This window comes from Borostomias antarcticus (assembly GCF_949987555.1).
Source record: "Borostomias antarcticus genome assembly, chromosome: 7".
Classification (NCBI taxonomy): Eukaryota; Metazoa; Chordata; class Actinopteri; order Stomiiformes; family Stomiidae; genus Borostomias; species Borostomias antarcticus.
In genome coordinates this window covers 1351387-1371611 of record NC_140240.1, presented here as the reverse complement: position 1 = coordinate 1371611, position 20225 = coordinate 1351387, and positions in this window count along the sequence as shown.

Here is a 20225-nt window from a genome sequence, read left to right as displayed (position 1 = left end):
GGTTAGAACTGTTCCATCACCAGGGTTAGAACAGTTCCATCACCAGGGTTAGAACTGCTGTTCCATCACCAGGGTTAGAACTGCTGTTCCATCACCAGGGTTAGAAGTGCTGTTCCATCACCAGGGTTAGAACTGCTGTTCCATCACCAGGGTTAGAACAGCTGTTCCATCACCAGGGTTAGAACAGCTGATCCATCACCAGGGTTAGAACTGCTGTTCCATCACCAGGGTTAGAACCGCTGTTCCATCACCAGGGTTAGAACCGCTGTTCCATCACCAGGGTCAGAACCGCTGTTCCATCACCAGAATGGCTCTTCCTGTTGCCTGTTACTTTTTTAATTCCCCAGTGATTTTCAGGTGTGATTCACACACACTCGGTTGTCTTTGTGATACAGACGTATGTTCAACACATTCCTGGATTTAATCTCTTATTTTAATCACTTGTAATAGTGATTAGAACAATTTGCCTGTTGATTTTTTTTTTTTTTTTTTAAGACAGGGACAAGGTACAGTAGACATTTACCCTATAGAATAGGGAGAGATGCACTGTATAAGGTTATAGCTAAAACAGCTAATTTCCACCCGCAGTCCCTGGGCAAATAAATATACAGTCTTAAAATAGTGGGGCAAATAGTACACAGTAGGAGAGTTACATACATAGAAGGACGAGATGACGAGACATACTGTGACGAGATGTTTTCTCCTTGTTAGACAGACACGACCGACAGGAATTCACACTCCGCTCTCTCTCCTCTCTGTCAGGACTGGGGAAGGGGGTGGGGGTGTGAAGAGAGATTTTAAAAATCTCTGCCATGTTTTAGGGACACGTTTTGGGGCCAGGTGCACAAACAGAATGGACACTTGAAGACACACATGCCTGCTAACAACTGCAAGCTCCCCCAGGAGGGCAAACATTCCAGCGTGTGTGTGGTGGGGGGGAACTCCCTGGAAGGAGGAGTTGAGGTATGGGTTAGAGTTAGAGAGAGAGAGAGAGAGAGAGAGAGGGGAACTCTGGAGGAAGGAGGTGGTTAGGGTTAGAGACAGAGAGAGAGAGACTCTGGAGGGAGGAGGGGTTAGAGAGAGAGACAGAAAGAGAGAGAGACAAAGAGAGAGACAGAGAGAGAGAGAAAGAGAGAGAGAGAGAGAGAGGAGCTCTGGAGGGAGGAGGGGTTAGAGAGAGAGACAGAGACAGAGAGAGAGACAGAGAGAGAGACAGAGAGAGAGACAGAGAGAGAGACAGAGAGAGAGAGAGAGAGGAACTCTGGAGGGAGGAGGGGGGTTAGGGTTAGAGACAGAGAGACTAATGGAAGGGGGTTATGGGAGGAGAACGCTCTGGAATGAGGGGGTATGGGAGAGAGAGAGAGGGAGAGAGACTTTAATTGAAGGGGGGGGTACGGCATCTTCTCCCACTGTCCCCTACATAAGAAACTAGGATGACAGTTCAGGATGTCACAAGCAAGTGTTACCACGGTTACCACATGCACTTCAATCATCCCATCCAGGGTCAAGCCTGTACTGTAACATACTGTAAATCTCCTGTACTTATTCTCCTGTACACTATCACCATACAGAAGGCAGCCTTTTGGATGGGAATAATTCATCAGATGAACATGAACATGTCCCATCCAGATGCTGAGTAGTCAGTGGGATGTGGCTCTCTGTGGGCGACAGTGATGTCTGATGAGGCTGTGCTCTGGCTGCCGCTTACGCCTGGCCTTCTGGGAGGCTCAGGGAGAGAGAGAGAGAGTGAGTGAGTGTGTGTGTGTGTGTGTGTGTGTGTGTGTGTGTGTGTGTGTGTGTGTGTGTGTGTGGCCTTGTAGCACATGTGGGATTTGTAACGCTTTGACACTCACAAGGATCCAATGACAACTGATATCTCACATTCCTCAACTCTCCACATTTATGCGTGTGTGTGTGTGTGTGTGTGTGCGTGCGTGTGTGTGTGTGTGTGTGTATATTGAGACTCCCTGGACCTTTGCCATTTACAGATTCACACCTCATTGTTCCTCATGCTTCCTGCCAGTAACTCAGGACGATGTCTCATTAGATTTGACTGTCTGTTGGTCTTTGGACGTGAGTTCCTGGTATCAGTGGACATGGTTATTACTGGTTATTACTGTTTACTAATGGTTATTACTGGTTATCACTGTTTACTAATGGTTATTACTGGTTATCACTGTTTACTAATGGTTATTACTGGTTATCACTGTTTACTAATGGTTATTACTGGTTATTATGTTGAGTTTAGCTCTCTAGTTCCAGTGGACATTGTTATTATTGTGATTGTCTCCAGTCACACTATTATGTGAAACATGAGTCATTTTGTGGTCTTTTCTATAAATCCACTGACACTGAAACAGCTGCAGCCTTTATTTCTGATGCCTCAATTCAGTGTTGATGGTCATGATGAAGTGTGTAATGTGTGTTCCTGGGTTTCTATGTGTGTTAAATGTAGTAGCAGTTTTTCATTGTGTCAACACTCTACCCCCCCCCCCGCCCACACACACACACACACACACACACGCAGTGCACATTCCAAGTGAACGCACACATGTACCCCCCACCCAAGCATCCCTCTTTGATCTGCGGGATGCTGATGGAGCCCCTATTCTTATTCATTTATTCATAGTTCCTCCTGGGGGGTTTAAATCCCAGAGGGTCACACCCTGCTCACAGCAGAGCTCATAGTTCCTCCAGGAAACCCCTCTCCCCTCTGCTATGAGCCTAGCCTACTGTGAGCCTAGCCTACTGTGAGCCTACTATGAGCCTAGCCTACTGTGAGCCTAGCCTACTATGAGCCTAGCCTACTATGAGCCTAGCCTACTGTGAGCCTAGCCTACTGTGCGCCTAGCCTACTGTGCGCCTAGCCTACTGTGAGCCTAGCCTACTGTGAGCCTAGCCTACTGTTAGCCTAGCCTACTGTGAGCCTAGCCTACTGTGAGGTTAGCCTACTGTGAGCCTACTGTGAGCCTAGCCTACTATGAGCCTAGCCTACTGTGAGCCTAGCCTACTGTGCGCCTAGCCTACTGTGCGCCTAGCCTACTGTGAGCCTAGACTACTGTGAGCCAAGCCTACTGTGCGCCTAGCCTACTGTGCGCCAGCAATCAGGTGCATTTCCCAAACGGAATATCACAACACAAAACTGCTTTCCTAGATCAATCTTCTTGTATTAACTAAGTCAAGATATCCGCTGGAAAAATATTTTCTTCGCATGGACAGATTGAGCTCTAATGTGCGCAAACATGCTTCAGTGACAACCCAAACATTTCCTTATTGACTGCCGCCCAAAGCATGAGCCTATTCGTGCAAGCTTTCAAATTCGCAGTTGAGACTATCGTCAAATCGTAGACTATGGGAAACGGTGCATAAAAAATGGGGACATCTGAAATAGATGGACAATGTGGTTTATTTGAGTTTATTGTGCTGCCTGCGAGTTTGAGTTAGTTTGACAGTTGTCCCGACTCCCGCGGTCTCCCCTCAGCCTAACGTTGGACATATGGGGGGAAAAAAGGAGGAACAAATTGACAAATCTCTGGTTTGAATAGGCGAATCTGATTCAAACCCAATATGAGAACATGCAGGAGAACAGATGCTCTTCAGTTCTGTCCCTGACCAGGACCTGGACTGAGCTCTTGGTCCCTGACCAGGACCTGGACTGAGCTCTTGGACCCGGTCCCTGACCAGGACCTGGACTGAGCACTTGGTCCCTGACCAGGACCTGGACTGAGCTCTTGGACCCGGTCCCTGACCAGGACCTGGACTGAGCTCTTGGTCCCTGACCAGGACCTGGACTGAGCTTTTGGTCCCTGACCAGGACCTGGACTGAGCTCTTGGACCCGGTCCCTGACCAGGACCTGGACTGAGCACTTGGACCTGGTCCCTAAATGCATAATGCGTGAAAGCATCTGCTGAATGAATAAATGTGTGGGGAACTGTTATAGAGCACAGGGGCTCGGGGTCGTACACAAAGTTGTACAACAGGCAGCGTGGAACGTGTTGGTTGATGGGAGTGTGTGTACAGTATGTACAGTAGGTGTTGTTGACATGGAAACCTTTATTGATTTGATCACCAGCGTCTGTGCTCTGAGTCCTATGAGAGGCTTAATTTCACCCAGACAGACACAACTGAACAGGTACAGTGTGTGTGTGAGTGTGTGTGTGTGTGTGTTTGTGTGTGCGTGTGTGCGTGTGTGTGTGTGTGCGTGTGTGTTTGTGTGTGTGTTTGTGTGCGTGTGTGTGAGTGTGTGTGTGTGTGTGTGTTTGTGTGTGTGTGTGCGTGTGTGTTCGTGTGTGTGTGCGTGAGTGTGTGTGTGTGTTTGTGTGTGTTTGTGTGTGTGTGTGTGTGTGTGTGTGTGTGTGTGTTTGTGTGTGTGTGTGCTTGTATGTTTGTGTGTGTGTGCGTGTGTGTATGTGCGTGTGTTTGCGTGTGTGTGTTTGTGTGTGTGTGCGTTTGTGTGTGTGTGTGTTTGTGTGTGTGTTTGTGTGTGTTCATGTGTGTGTGTGTGTGTGCGTGTGTGGTGGTGTGTGTGTGTGTGTAGTCAGTTATATCACTGTGTTCTGGTGCAACGTCAGCCCTTCTCTGTTACAACATCCCCCCTTTTTCTCTCTGTCTCTCCATCGTTCTCTTTATCTCTTAATTACCCTGCATGTGGGGGCTCACAGTCTCCTCATGTTTATCAGCTGGCTGCCTTGTTTACCCCCCAGGGAGGGTGTGAAAGAAGCCCCCCCCCCCCCTCCTCCCCTGAGATAGAAAAACCCCCCAACAATGACAGTACCGACCCGACAATGACAATCACTAGCCTGTGTGTAAACAGTGTTGAGGTTACAGGGAGCCATGATTGCATGAGAGAGGTGTGACAGTGTGACTTTTCACACCATTCATCCTACATAGACAGGATACACACACACACACACACACACACAATCAGTTATTGCACCTGTAAAAATGTGTTATGATATGAGACAGAGTTTCTTTTGCTTGGTGAGGGGATCTGAACCGCGAGCAGCTCCAGCGAGGAGGGAAGTGAGTTTGTCATTTTTGGCCTCGTGTAATGAGACGAGAGGGGAGGTTTTCTGACCAGAGGAGGAACCATGTTTAGCTGAGTTAGGTAAACGGTAAATGGACTGCACTTATATATCGCTTTTATACAAAGCACTTTATAATGGCCTCTAGTCCACATACATATTCCCACACCAATGGCGGCAGCTGCCATGCAAGATGCTAGTCTGCTCGTTGGGAGCAGTTTGGGGTTCAGTGTTTTGCACAAGGACACTTCAACATGTGGACAGGAGGAGGAGGCAGGATTCGAACCGCCAACCCTCTGTCATTTCTCTAGATGATGTCAGGAAATGGTACAGAACGCTGTCCGATTTTCACAAAACTCGGTGGAAGGGTGTAGTACTTAGAACCCATTAAATATTGGAGCGGATCCGAATCACGGGGTGGCCGGGCCGCCCATTCACCTCCATTCACCTCCATTAATTTTTGGAGACTAGGATTAGGCAAAAACTACCAGACTGCTTTTCATGGACCAATTTAGAACCCATTCAATTTTGGATTGGATCCGATTCACGGGGTGGGTCCATGGGTCGGCCAAACACAGCCGACCATTCACCTCCATTCATTTTTTGGACTTGGGGAGCAAAAAATTCCCTCCATTCATTGTGAATAGGGAGAATTGAAATGGGCATATTTTGACATGAGAAGGTCACAGAGACACATGGTTTGGACTGGCATAAAGCTCTCGACCTATCGAATGCAGCGATATCAGACATGCCCTGCTCACATGTACGTGGGCGCGCACGGTCATGAAATGCTTTCGCTAGCGGATGTCCGTGCACTCCGAGCACCATTCCTACTTCCTCTAGATGATGTCAGCGTGGGGAGGGGGGGGTCGAGGAGTGGGGCGGGAGGGGGGGGTCGAGGCGTGGCGGTGGGCTTTCAGCAGAGCAGAGACTCGTATCGATGGAAACACAGCATTCCTCAGCTCCTAACTGGGTTATGGTGCCAGTGGGGGGTTGAGGAGGGCTGAGAGAGGCCTGCTTTTATGTGTTGGAAAGGGGGCTTGGGATCGGAGTCTGTGTGAGAGCTGCTCCATATTTGAGACGCTCCTCCCTACAAACACACACACACACACACACACACACACACACACACACACACACCTGTCCTAGGGGGAGAACACATGTCTCTCCTCCAGGCTAATTCTGTCCCCTCAGCATCATGCATGTTTGGTCTAGGAAAAAATAGCCTTCATCTTATTTAACCCATGTCGTTTTTCAAGTTCACTATTCAACGATCTCCATTTAGTCACAATATATCATGAACCATCCTGGTTCAATAGTGATTTGAGGAATATCTAGAATTTGATTAAACAGAGCAGTCTATCATATTTGGATTAAACAGAACAGTACAGTCTATCATATTTGGATTAAGCAGAACAGTATATGATATTTGGATTAAGCAGAACAGTATATCATATTTCGATTAAACAGAACAGTCTATCATATTTGGATTAAACAGATTTTAATCTATTTAAACAGTTTTTGACGAGCTCTCAGATTAGGGTAAAGCTCTACTATAGGAACTCTCCAACCCCCCCCCCCCTTTAAATTACTCCTATCATACTGTACTTCAAAGAATAAAACCCCCCAAATGTTACACTGTCGATAATTGGGAGCGCTCCACCTCCTCATTCATCACTGTGTGACTTTATCACACTCCGGCCTCTCGTCTTCAGGCGCTGGAGACGCTCTTATCCGGCAGACGCTGATCGCTCCGTGTGGAGACCCCCTCTGTGTGGACCCCCCCTCTGTGTGGACCCCCCCTCTGTGTGGACCCCCCCTCTGTGTGGACCCCCCTCTGTGTGGAGACCCCCCTCCATGTGGAGCCCCCCCTTCCCAGGCTTTGTCTGGCGGCCTCCGTTCCCTTTTTGAAACATTCACCCCCGTCTCTTTCCTTGGTTTGGCTCCCCCTTCCCTCCATCCTCACCCTCCTCCCTCGCTCGCCCTCCGCCAGACAGCAGCGCAGGAGTTAATGCCAGGAGGAGGGGGAGAAGGAGGAGGAGGAGGGGGAGGGGGAGGAAGAGGGGGAGGAGGAGGGGGAGAGGGAGGGGGAGGAGGAGGAGGAGGAGGAGGAGGAGGAGGAGGAGGAGGAGGGGAGGAGAAGGAGGAGGGGAGGAGAAGGAGGGGGAGGAGGAGGAGGAGGAGGAGGAGGAGGAGGAGAGGGAGGGGGAGGAGGAGGAGGAGGAGGAGGAGGGGGAGGAGGAGGAGGGGGAGAAGGAGGAGGGGGAGGAGGAGGAGGAGGAGGGAGGGGGAGGAGGACGGGGGCTCGTCTATACTGTAACTGTTCTAGTAGGATGGGTTTGTGAGTGGAGGAGGACCTCTCTAGCTCTCTCTCTCTCTCTCTCTCTCTCTCTCTCTCTCTCTCTCTCTCTCTCTCATGTTCATATTCTCTCTCTTTCGTCGCTCTCTCCCGGTCTCTCTGTTCTTCTCTTCACGGTCTCTGAAACAATGGCCGTGTCTTTTGCAGACGTTGCTGCTGCGCTAAGCTGGTTCTGACGACTCAGCACTGAGTCAGAGAGACAGAGACCGAGACGACACGCATCCCCTCTCCTCCTCCTCCTCCTCCTCCTCATCCTCCAGCTCCTCCTCTCATCCTCCACCTCTTCTTCCTCTCCTCCTCTCCTCCTCCTCCTCTTCCTCCTTCTCTCTGTGTGAGAAGTGAAGCAGAGCAACCGTCTCCTCGGCCAGACCAGCTGAGATCGGAGATCTGAGAGGTGGAACAGGTATTGATCCAGTTATTCCTGTATGTGTTGATCGGTATTGATCCAGTCATTCCTGTATGTGTTGAACGGTATTGATCCAGTTATTCCTGTATGTGTTGGTCGGTATTGATCCAGTCCTTCCTCTACGGGATGCTATGGCCGGATGCTTTTCCCAGAAGGCAATGGGGGCGGAGGGGAGAGGAGCTGGAGGAACAGAGAGAACCTGGATTCTAGATTTTGTGAGATTTGTATTTACAGAGAGGAGCTTGGTGGATTCTGGAGGCTGGCGCGCTTTTGTTTATATTGCAGCGTTTGTGCGTGCATGCGAACGAATGCCCTAGTTAATTCTAGCATAGTGTAACGAATGCCCTAGTTAATTCTTTAGTGTAATGCGTCTCGTTTAAGTGCAGATCAGTCAGTCAGTGTGATTTTCCTATGTTTAGCTGGGCATACTATTTCTACTTTGCTTTGGGTTTGGTTGTTTTCTCCATATGTGTGTGTGTGTGTGTGTGTGTGTGTGTGTGTGTGTGTGTGTGTGTGTGTGTGTGTGTGTGTGTGTGTGTGTGTGTGCGTGTGTGCGCGTGCGTGCGTGCGTGTGTGTGGTTTTCAGTCAGTGTTGTGTTAATCCGTAGGCCGGTCGGCATGACGGGGTTTGTTGTAGCCTGATGTGCATGGCTGGGGGAGGGGGGGTGGGGACAGGGGAACATATGGGGGGGGGGGGGGGTAGCTGGACTGCTGTGGACAGGATGAGGGGGGGGGGGTAGCTGGGGTAGTAGTGGACAGGATAGGAGGAGAGTCTGACCCTCTGGAGCGGGTCAGTCGGTCCACACACTCATCATCAGCACAGCCAGCAGTAGTACCAGCAGTAGTAGCAGCAGTAGTACCAGCAGTAGTACCAGCAGTAGTACCAGCAGTAGTACCAGTAGTAGTACCAGCAGTAGTACCAGCAGTAGTACCAGCAGTAGTACCAGCAGTAGTACCCACGACACGGCTTCGTCTGAGGCTGCTACTCTACTTAGTACACCAACATAAAGTACATGATTACAGAGAACATACCGTAACGTCCAGGCCAATCACAGCACACTGACCCACTCCCAGAACGGGTGTTCCTCATCCCTCCACCCCCAGACCCTCCTAGATCCCCCTCATCCAAATGTTGACCCTAAAACAACCACGCCTCTGGGATGAATCAGGGTCCACTGTAGCATTCTGTTTGTCTAAGATGTTTCTCTAAGAGCTCCACATCGACTTTCCCCTGTGAATATTACCCTTGGCTGTAATCTCTGAGTAGTTTGTTTTACCAGGGCTGCGCTGTGGGCGGGTCTTCTGCTCTGCTGCGTTGTAATTGGCTCAGGGGATGTGGTCCCCTGGTGTGTTGATAAAATACTTGAGAGTCATCAAGGCAGCGTTTGTATGAGCTGTGTGTTCATAGGTGTGTTCATGTATGTGTGTGTGTGTGTGCGCGTGCATGTTCATAGGTGTGTTTGTGTGTGTGGTGTGTGTGTGTGTGTTCATAGGTGTATTCATGTGTGTAGGTGTGTGTGTGTGTGTGTGTGTGTGTGTGTGTGTGTGTGTGTTCATAGGTGTGTGTATGTGTTCATAGGTGTGTTCATGTATGTGTGTGTGCCCAGTCATAATCCCAGGTCTCACCTCTAAAAGACAGAAGGGGGGTCTGTGTTAAAGACTGAGGGGTGTCTGTGTTAAAGTCGCACTGAAATGAAAAAAGCATTCTGTCCCATTTTGGTTCACATAATTAGTCATAGTGTTCACCTATTCAACGATGTATGCCCAAAAAATTACAAAATTCTACTTTTGTTGTAATCTTATATCAAAGTATATAATTTCTTACTTCCTGGAAAACGGTAGGTGCAATGACGACAACAGGTACCTTAGATTTTAGGCCAATAATCTCATGACATCCACCCGTCAATCAACGCTATCCTTCTATCGAATCTGTCTAAAGTTCTTAAAACCCGTCCACTTGTCAATGTTCCAATCAATCAGAGGGCAGTAACCTCCCCCTCTCCAACATGGAGAACAAACCTAGAAGGCTCGTGGAGGTGGAGGTGACTGAAATGTTGGGGCTCTAGACATACTGTACTGGAGCTGGTTTAAAGATCCTGTATGGTACTGTACTTCTGCGGTACGAGCCCGCTGAGGCCTGACAGGGAGGCAAACGTCTGGTGAATACAGCGTGTTTCCGTTCACGGTCTGTGGGTCTGGGTACGCCCACACTCCCAAACAAGGGTGTGGGGGAAACGCCCCACGCTGCTCAAAACGCGTTTATAACCAGGTGTGACCACGCGTCTACGAGGAGGCGCCCTCAGCTCCCAGCTTTCTCCTTCGTAATGCTCTGCTGTTGACCCAACAACAAACGGTAATGACGGGGCGGCTGTGGCTCAGTTGGTAGAGCGGGTCGTCCAATGATCGTAGGGTCAGCGGTTCGAATCCCGCCTCCTCCTGTCCACATGTCAAAGTGTCCTTGGGCAAGACACTGAACCCCCAATTGCTCCCAATGAGCAGGTTAGCACCTTGCATGGCAGTTGCTGTGAATGTGTGTGTGAATGGGTGAATGAGAGGCCTTCATTGTAAAGCGCTTTGGATAAAAGCGCTATATAAGTGCAGTCCATTTACCGTAATGATTTTTCTCACTGTAGCAGAGTCGAACAGCGATCAGCAAAGACGAGGTCGGTCACTTCATCCCCCTCAGTTGATCATGGTAATTTTTTTTTTTAAATGTTTAAATCTTATAAAAGGATGACATACTGCAGCTTTAAGTTAACACAGGGCTAGTTATTCACACTTCACACTCCACACACATCTCTGACATAAAGATGAATCCAAAAAAAAGCTTTTCATCAGACCTGGTTTCTGTGCCAGATTTAAGAAGCTGTCTGGTTTTGTTCCATTTTCAAACCCAAAAGCTCCTGATTTTAATCCATACCACCCCCTCCTCCTCGCTCTCCACCAAACCATACTTGATTAATTAACATTTGCATATTTGAGTGTCTTTGATGTGCTAATGATGGTAGAACGGGGCGTACCGGGCATGTGAGTGTGGATTAGTACTCCTGTTTCTGAGTGATGGTACCCCAACCCAGGCTCTGGGGGAAGCTGGCTCCTAAATCGGGTTAGAATGGATTGGGGCGGGGGTGGGTGGGGTACGGCTCTGGGCAGGAGCTCCGAAATGCTCTGGAGGGTAGAATTATTCTGATTTTATTCATCCAGTTATAAATCCTCTTCACACCTCCGCAGCCTCCCACTCCATCTCCAGGACGGTCTGTCCCCCGACCCAAACTGCATATCTCAGCTTCACTGTTTAGGTTTCTCTGTCTCAATCTCTTCATCTCTCTCTGTCATCATCTTTCTCTCTCTCCACAGGCATTGTTCTAACTCCCTCGTTTCCTTTCTCTCTCTCCCTCTGAGTGTCTGGCTCTGATGCCTCCTGCTCTGTCTCTCTCCCCCCCTCTCCCTCTCTCTCTCTCTCCTCCCCTCTCCCTCTCTCTCTCTCTCTCTCTCTCTCTCTGTCTGCCTCTGATGCCTCCTGCTCTCTCTCTCTCCCACCCCTCTCCCTCTCTCTCTCTCTCTCTCTCTCTCCCCTTCTCCCTCTCTCTTTCTCTCTCTCTCTGAGTGTCTGCCTCTGATGCCCCCTGCTCTCTCTCTCTCTCTCTCCCCCCCTCTCCCTCTCTCTCTCTCTCTCTCTCTCTGCCCCCTCTCCCTCTCTCTTTCTCTCTCTCTCTGAGTGTCTGCCTCTGATGCCCCCTGCTCTCTCTCTCTCTCCTCCCCTCTCCCTCTCTCTTTCTCTCTCCCGCTCCCCCCCTCTTTCTCTCTCCTTCTCTCTCTCTGTCTGCCTCTTCCCCCCTCTCTCCCCCTTTTTTCTCTCTCTCTTCCTCTCTCTGTCTGCCTCAGATGCTTCTCTCTCTCCCTCTTCCTCCTTCATTCTCTCTCTCCCTCTCTCTCTCTCTCTCCCTCTGTCTCTCCCTCTCTCCCTCTCTCTGTCTGCCTCAGATGCTTCCCTCTCTCCCTCTCTCTCCCTCTTCCTCCTTCATTCGCTCTCTCTCTCTCTCTCTCTCTCTCTCTAATCAAATCAAACTTTATTTGTATAGCGCATTTCATACACAGAGTAAACACAATGTGCTTTACAGAGAGCAATGAGGGGGGGGGGGATAGGTCCCACCCCTACATATTCCAGAGGGAAACAAAAAAACTGTTTCACCCGGGGGCCAGAAAGGTGAGCTGTAAAAATTCTTCCCTGACCCCTCTCAACAAGGCGATCGAGCTCCTGGGAAATGTTTGTCTATTGGCTAAGAACATTGACAGAGCAATAAACACGGGATAAATACTTCATAGCAGAGACATGACTATCAGTAGAGTAGATAAATAGTTGCAGAGATGTTGCCTACATGGTCGGCCATTATGTGTTAGCTATCCCTGCAGTCTCTCTCTCTCTGTAGTCTCTCTCTCCTTGTAGTCTCTCTCTCCCTGTAGTCTCTCTCTCTCCCTGTAGTCTCTCTCTCTCCCTGTAGTCTCTCTCTCCCTGTAGTCTCTCTCTCTAGTCTCTCTCTCTCCCTGTAGTCTCTCTCTCTGTAGTCTCTCTCTCTCTGTAGTCTCTCTCTCTCTGTAGTCTCTCTCTCCCTGTAGTCTCTCTCTCTCTGTAGTCTCTCTCTCTCTCTGTAGTCTCTCTCTCTCTGTAGTCTCTCTCTCTGTGTAGTCTCTCTCTCTCTGTAGTCTCTCTCTCTCTGTAGTCTCTCTCTCTCTCTCTCTCTCTCTGTAGTCTCTCTCTCTCTCTGTAGTCTCTCTCTCCCTGTAGTCTCTCTCTCTCCCTGTAGTCTCTCTCTCTGTAGTCTCTCTCTCTGTAGTCTCTCTCTCTCTGTACTCTCTCTCTCCCTGTAGTCTCTCTCTCCCTGTAGTCTCTCTCTCTCTGTAGTCTCTCTCTCTGTAGTCTCTCTCTCTCCCTGTAGTCTCTCTCTCTGTAGTCTCTCTCTCTGTAGTCTCTCTCTCTCTGTACTCTCTCTCTCCCTGTAGTCTCTCTCTCCCTGTAGTCTCTCTCTCTCTGTAGTCTCTCTCTCCCTGTAGTCTCTCTCTCTCTGTAGTCTCTCTCCCTGTAGTCTCTCTCTCCCTGTAGTCTCTCTCCCTGTAGTCTCTCTCCCTGTAGTCTCTCTCTCCCTGTAGTCTCTCTCTCTCTGTAGTCTCTCTCCCTGTAGTCTCTCTCTCCCTGTAGTCTCTCTCTCTCTGTAGTCTCTCTCTCTGTAGTCTCTCTCTCTGTAGTCTCTCTCTCTCTGTACTCTCTCTCTCCCTGTAGTCTCTCTCTCCCTGTAGTCTCTCTCTCTCTCTGTAGTCTCTCTCTCTGTAGTCTCTCTCTCCCTGTAGTCTCTCTCTCTCTGTAGTCTCTCTCTCTCTGTAGTCTCTCTCTCTGTAGTCTCTCTCTCTCTGTAGTCTCTCTCTCCCTGTAGTCTCTCTCTCTCTGTAGTCTCTCTCTCTCTCTGTAGTCTCTCTCTCTCTGTAGTCTCTCTCTCCCTGTAGTCTCTCTCTCTGTAGTCTCTCTCTCTCTCTGTAGTCTCTCTCTCTCTCTGGAGAGACTCCATCTGTGACGGCCGCTCCTGCCAGACGATGGTGGATCATCCTCCCTGCTCTGAGACTCACGCTGAAGGAATGTCCCCCCGCCTGGTCTGTCCAGGTCTGGGCCTGTGCTGCTCCTCTCACCAGGCTGCAGGAACACGCCGGTGCTGCTCCTCTCACCAGGCTGGAGGAACACGCCTGTGCTGCTCCTCTCACCAGGCTGCAGGAACACGCCAGCTCTGCTCCTCTCACCAGGCTGGAGGAACACGCCTGTGCTCCTCCTCTCACCAGGCTGCAGGAACACGCCGGCTCTGCTCCTCTCACCAGGCTGCAGGAACACGCTGCTCCTCTCACCAGGCTGCAGGAACACGCCTGTGCTGCTCCTCTCACCAGGCTGCAGGAACACGCCTGTGCTCCTCCTCTCACCAGGCTGCAGGAACACGCCTGTGCTCCTCCTCTCACCAGGCTGCAGGAACACGCCTGTGCTCCTCCTCTCACCAGGCTGCAGGAACACGCCTGTGCTCCTCCTCTCACCAGGCTGCAGGAACACGCCGGTGCTGCTCCTCTCACCAGGCTGCAGGAACACGCCTGTACTGCTCCTCTCACCAGGCTGCAGGAACACGCCTGTGCTGCTCCTCTCACCAGGCTGCAGGAACACGCCTGTGCTGCTCCTCTCACCAGGCTGCAGGAACACGCCGGCTCTGCTCCTCACCAGGCTGCAGGAACACGCTGCTCCTCTCACCAGGCTGGAGGAACACGCCGGCTCTGCTCCTCTCACCAGGCTGCAGGAACACGCCTGTGCTGCTCCTCTCACCAGGCTGCAGGAACACGCCGGCTCTGATGCGCCCGTTCTACCCTGTCTAGCAGGGCTGGGGTTAAACAATCGATTCATTGATTCTGAATCGATTCTGAATCAAATGATTCTGAATCGATTCATGAATCCCCAAAATCGATCTTTTATTTAATGAATGAATTAATAAATAAAGGAATGAATAGTTCATTAATTCATTCAATGATTCATTCATTCATTAATTTTTGGAAATCAATATCGATACCCAGCCCTAGTATTGATGTGTTGCATAACTTGGCAGTCATGTAATTAAGGTTACAGCTAAAAAAAAAAAATATGTTTTAGTAACACTAACCAAATCGATATTGAATCGAATCGAATTGAATCGTGATAATCGATTCTGAACCTTGTGAATCGGAATCGAATCGATTCTTGAAATTCGACTCGATACCCAGCCCTACCGTCTAGTCTGAACTAGTCTGCATAGTCCTCAGTATTCTCAAGATAGATACCCACTTACACTACAAACTTTACCTTGAAGATTAGAGATTAGATTAGATATGGGGCTCACTGTAGAGAAAGAAGAGATTAGATTATCCACTGAGAGATCAGTAGCATCCAATCATGTTATTAGTATCCTCGTCCATTTGTATGGTGATATTTCAAATCCTGGTCATTTGGTTTGGAGACTGGCCGCTCTGTGTCTCGTCTTATCTCTGTCTCCGCCCCCGGCAGACGGCGTGCCGGGCGCTACGGTCGCGCGTGTATGGCTGTGTTATGGTCGAAGGGCGGGGCTGCCGGGGGGGCTGTCTGGCAGGCAGGCGGCAGCTGGCGGGGGCTGGGACAGCCTGTGAGGGGCTCCTCCGAGGCACCTGTTTGGTGGTGAGAGAACACACTCCCACCTGGCCGCCCTGCGCCCCCTGGAGAGGGGAACTCTGGGTAGAGGGCAGATGCTCTCAAGTGCTAATCTAATTTTGGGGAGGGGGGAGGTTGGGGGTTGACATGATTTAACAGGATTAAGTGTTTTCCCTGAAGGGATGAGGGGGGGGGGGGGTGGGAGGGGGGCTGTCAGATGTGAGGGAGGGGGTGGGGGGGGGTAAGGATCGAGTCTAGAAGGGGGAGAATTCGAGGTTTGTTCTGTTTCTGGGCTGCCCTTCTCTCATGCTAGTCCATCATTGCTTAGAAATGTGTGATGAGGGGCTGGGGTTGTTGCTCCCAATAGGCAGCATCGCCTGCCATATTTGGCGATGCTTTATGGCAACAAATTCCTGCCGTGTGAACACGGCGCATTCCAGCGGGAACCACGCCTCACATGTGATCCGCTTTTGATCAGATCTCAGACCGTGACCACTCCTCTAAACTCACAGCCCCCCACAGAACCATTTGCTGAGTAAAACCACTTGGAATTTAGCCTTGAAGGTAAAGAAGAGCACATGCTCTAGTACACTAGCAGCGCGCGGCTCCCTCTCTATCACAGCTAATGAGCCGTACATCTACATAGTCTGACTGGGTGCTGGTTGGACCTCTGAGCAGCTCAGGTCGTGACCACTGTCTCCGTGTTCTGCTGCCTGGGTTCAAGCCTGTGTTCTGCTGCCTGGGTTCAAGCCGGGGGTTCTGCTGCCTGGGTTCCAGCCGGGGGTTCTGCTGCCTGGGTTCAAGCCGGGGGTTCTGCTGCCTGGGTTCAAGCCTGTGTTCTGCTGCCTGGGTTCAAGCCTGTGTTCTGCTGCCTGGGTTCAAGCCAGGGGTTCTGCTGCCTGGGTTCCAGCTCTTCATCCCATGATTAGTTATGGTGCGTTCGTTTGTGGTCGGAGGGGGCGAGTCGCAAGTGGCAAAATACCTACCTCCGACCTGTGTGCATTCGAGCTATACCGAATGATATGATGATGATATGATATGATATTGACGTCAGCCGGTAACTGGGGGCAGAGAAACATATCCGAATTTGCGATGAGGAAGTGCGAGTTCATGCGGCGTTTTATTTAATCATTCCTAGTAGCAAGTCGCAATTTGCCACCTCCCAGTTATAAACGAATGCACCATAAGATCAGTAAGATGTGTTTGTGTGTACTAGGTCAGAACAGTAAGATGTGTTTGTGTGTACTAGGTCAGAACAGTAAGATGTGTTTGTGTGTACTAGGTCAGAACAGTAAGATGTGTTTGTGTGTACTAGGTCAGAACAGTAAGATGTGTTTGTGTGTACTAGATCAGAACAGCTTTAGAGTACAGTAGTTCTCCATGCAGTACACGTGTGGGGCCCCTGGTTCCCCGGCGTCCCAGGGAATGTTCTAGTGGGGGGGGGGGGGGGTTCTAGGGAGGGGCTGGTTCGTGGTGAGCAGTTCCACGGCAGAAGAGAAGGTCAGGAAACACAGCCACCGGGAACAGGAGGGATTCTGTGTCTGGTGATTTGGAAATACCACCATATCACAGGGGACGGCTTCAGCAGCCGAATGTCACCTCATGTTATGTCTTTATAGCCGGGGTGTGTCGCTCTGTCTGCAGAGATCGGGGGGCTAGAGGTTGGCTCGGGTATCGTTGATGTCAGCCAAGGGGTTTGGTTGTGCAACTTCTCTCCTGGTGAGTGAATGGCAGTTTATGCCACATGGCGTGTTCATAACATCATTAAGGCTAATTTATGCTTCTTGAAAAGTGTCGCTCAACAGATGTCACTCGACAAAGAAATATGCGTCGCTCGGAGTCAGATGACAGTTGGCTTATTTGTGACATCAGTAAATGCCGTGCTTGACATGACATGTAGCAGGGTGATAATGTTGTGTCAGGTCTGTCCTCTCTCTCAGTAAGATGTTCTCAACGTCAAGCCGTACGTTTATACAAAGTAATATATCTTTTTTTGCTTCTCAGGTGAATTGCATCACAGGGAGAGAGGGTGTCGTCAACGACCTTTGACCTTCCTGTCTTTCTGAGAGCCAGCCTCACAGGTGAGTCCCTGTTCACACCTAACCCTAACACATCTAGAACCCTCCGCTCTGAGGAACACAGCACGCCTAGAACCCTCCACCCTGAGGAACACAGCACGCCTAGAACCCTCCACCCTGAAGAACACAGCACGCCTAGAACCCTCCACCCTGAGGAACACAGCATGCCTAGAACCCTCCACCCTGAGGAACACAGCACATCTAGAACCCTCCACCCTGAGGAACACAGCACCTCTAGAACCCTCCACCCTGAGGAACACAGCACCTCTAGAACCCTCCACCCTGAGGAACACAGCACCTCTAGAACCCTCCACCCTGAGGAACACAGCATGTCTAGAACCCTCCACCATGAGGAACACAGCATGTCTAGAACCCTCCACCCTGAGGAACACAGCATGTCTAGAACCCTCCACCCTGAGGAACACAGCACGCCTAGAACCCTCCACACTGAGGAACACAGCACGTCTAGAACCCTCCACCTTGAGGAACACAGCACCTCTAGAACCCTCCACCCTGAGGAACACAGCACATCTAGAACCCTCCACCCTGAGGAACACGGCACCTCTAGAACCCTCCACCCTGAGGAACACAGCATGTCTAGAACCCTCCACCATGAGGAACACAGCACCTCTAGAACCCTCCACCATGAGGAACACAGCACATCTAGAACCCTCCACCCTGAGGAACACAGCACATCTAGAACCCTCCACACTGAGGAACACAGCACGCCTAGAACCCTCCACACTGAGGAACACAGCACCTCTAGAACCCTCCACCATGAGGAACACAGCACCTCTAGAACCCTCCACACTGAGGAACACAGCATGTCTAGAACCCTCCACCCTGAGGAACACAGCACACCTAGAACCAAGTCTAGAACCCTCCACCCTGAGGAATACAGCATGTCTAGAACCCTCCACCCTGAGGAACACAGCATGTCTAGAACCCTCCACCCTGAGGAACACAGCACCTCTAGAACCCTCCACCATGAGGAACACAGCATGTCTAGAACCCTCCACCCTGAGGAACACAGCACGTCTAGAACCCTCCACCATGAGGAACACAGCATGTCTAGAACCCTCCACCCTGAGGAACACAGCACACCTAGAACCATCCACACTGAGGAACACAGCACGCCTAGAACCCTCCACCCTGAGGAACACAGCACCTCTAGAACCCTCCACCCTGAGGAACACAGCATGTCTAGAACCCTCCACCCTGAGGAACACAGCACCTCTAGAACCCTGAGGAACACAGCACATCTAGAACCCTGAGGAACAGCACGACTAAAATCCCTCCGACCAGCAGCAGAAATACTGACAGACAAACACTTCATGAGGAACTTAGTTTGTCAACTTGAAAGTACAAACAAGACTCTTACACAACCGCCCTGTTTATTTTGGATTCGTTTCAATGGGAACACATTAGGGAAGAAGGAGGAGAAGGAGGAGAGGACGGCGGCGAGGTATTGATTTAAGCAGGCATGTGGTGTCCATCACATGTCCCCGAGAGGCTCAGTCTGGCCCAGACTCCCGGCCACGCCTGGCTGGCACGCTGCCTCGCCTTCACTTTGATGTCCCTTTGAATGATTCCCCCAGTCAACTGACACAGTTACCTCAGCTCTAATCACTTAACTGACAGTTACCGCCGGCCAGTCATGCAACTGATGAACTCTCGACCTGAAGAAGAGGTCCCTCCATTCAGACCGTCGTGTAAACATGCTTATGGTTGTTGCTGGTACTGTATGCAGCCACTGCTCCTGTTATAAATCATGTTCAGCCTTCATACTCCACTGAATGCTGCACATCTGAGCTTGACTGGTTTTGGTGAATAATTTGACTAGCCTGCTGTAGTCCTGTGATACCAGACTCTGAAAGTCTGGAGACGTCATCGCTAGAACAGCGCCAAAAACCAACGCTACCGATCAGAACCACTGCCTTCATCTCCAATAGGGTGAAAGACCCGCCTTACTGGAAATGATGTCCTTCCCCTGTCTTCATCTGTAGTGAAACAAACTGGAGTGGACAATCAAAACAAAACAAAAACATTCAAAGGATCGCCCTAAAGACACTGGATTGATTATACAATACATTCTTTGTTTTTTAGTATCTCAAATAATGGCTTCCGCCCACTTTTAACAACGAAACCTGGATGAATGTCTTCAGTCTGTAGTCAGTCTGCATTTAGAGACTGACTGAAGCTGTGAATGAAATTCAAGTCTCACCAAAGTGTTTTGTTTTCCTACTTGACTGTTGTTCTAACTTTGTAGTTCGTTCTCATAGATCAGTCTGTTAAAACTACAAGTTCTTCCTGTGTGACATCACTTCCCTGTCCTCTTCATCCTGAAACTATGTCACTTCCTTTTTCACGTTATAACCTATCTACCTCGTCCTCAAGTGACTCACTCAGCCTGGATTCACTTCCTGTGCTCGAGTCCGACTCTGCAGACTCATAACAGAACAAAACTATTGTCTTTGTTTGAAACCAGCTTGACCGACCACTCAGCGTGTTCTTTGAAATCTAAACTAAACCAAGTAAGATTTTTCATTTACAAAGCCTGGATGAATGTCTTCAGTCTGTAGTTGAGAGCAGCATTTAGACCAGTGAATACTGTGACCCAGCTTGGTGTCGCAGCGCTCACACCCGCCTCATCGACCAGCCTATCAACAAAGCCTTGCACACTGTGACAGGATGCCTGCGTCCCACTCCTGTGGACAACCTTCCCATCCTTGCAGGCATCCAGCCCGCTAGCCTCCGCCGCACAGGAACCACAGCACGTCTCGCCTGCCGGGCCGTGGATCCTAACCACCTGCTCCACGACAGACTCACTGCACCAGCAGAGCCTCCCCGGCGTGGTTGGTAAAGTCTGGTAGCGTGATAATCTTGTCACTAATGTGAAGCCTACATGCACCAGCAGAGGGCAGTAGTGAGCACCCTGCCTTTCCAACCGGTCGTACTGTAGGTCACAGTACTGTAGGTCACGGTGTCGTGCTGACAGGTCATAGGTCATAGTGGACAGGCAGAGAAAGGAGCGAAAATAGTTTTTATTTACCGACACTGTCTACCTTTTCATGAGGATACAATGTAATGGTTGATTCACAACCTGAGTGTCGGGGTGCTATGTTCAATCAATCAATCAATCAATCAAAGCTTTATTTGTATAGCGCATTTCATACC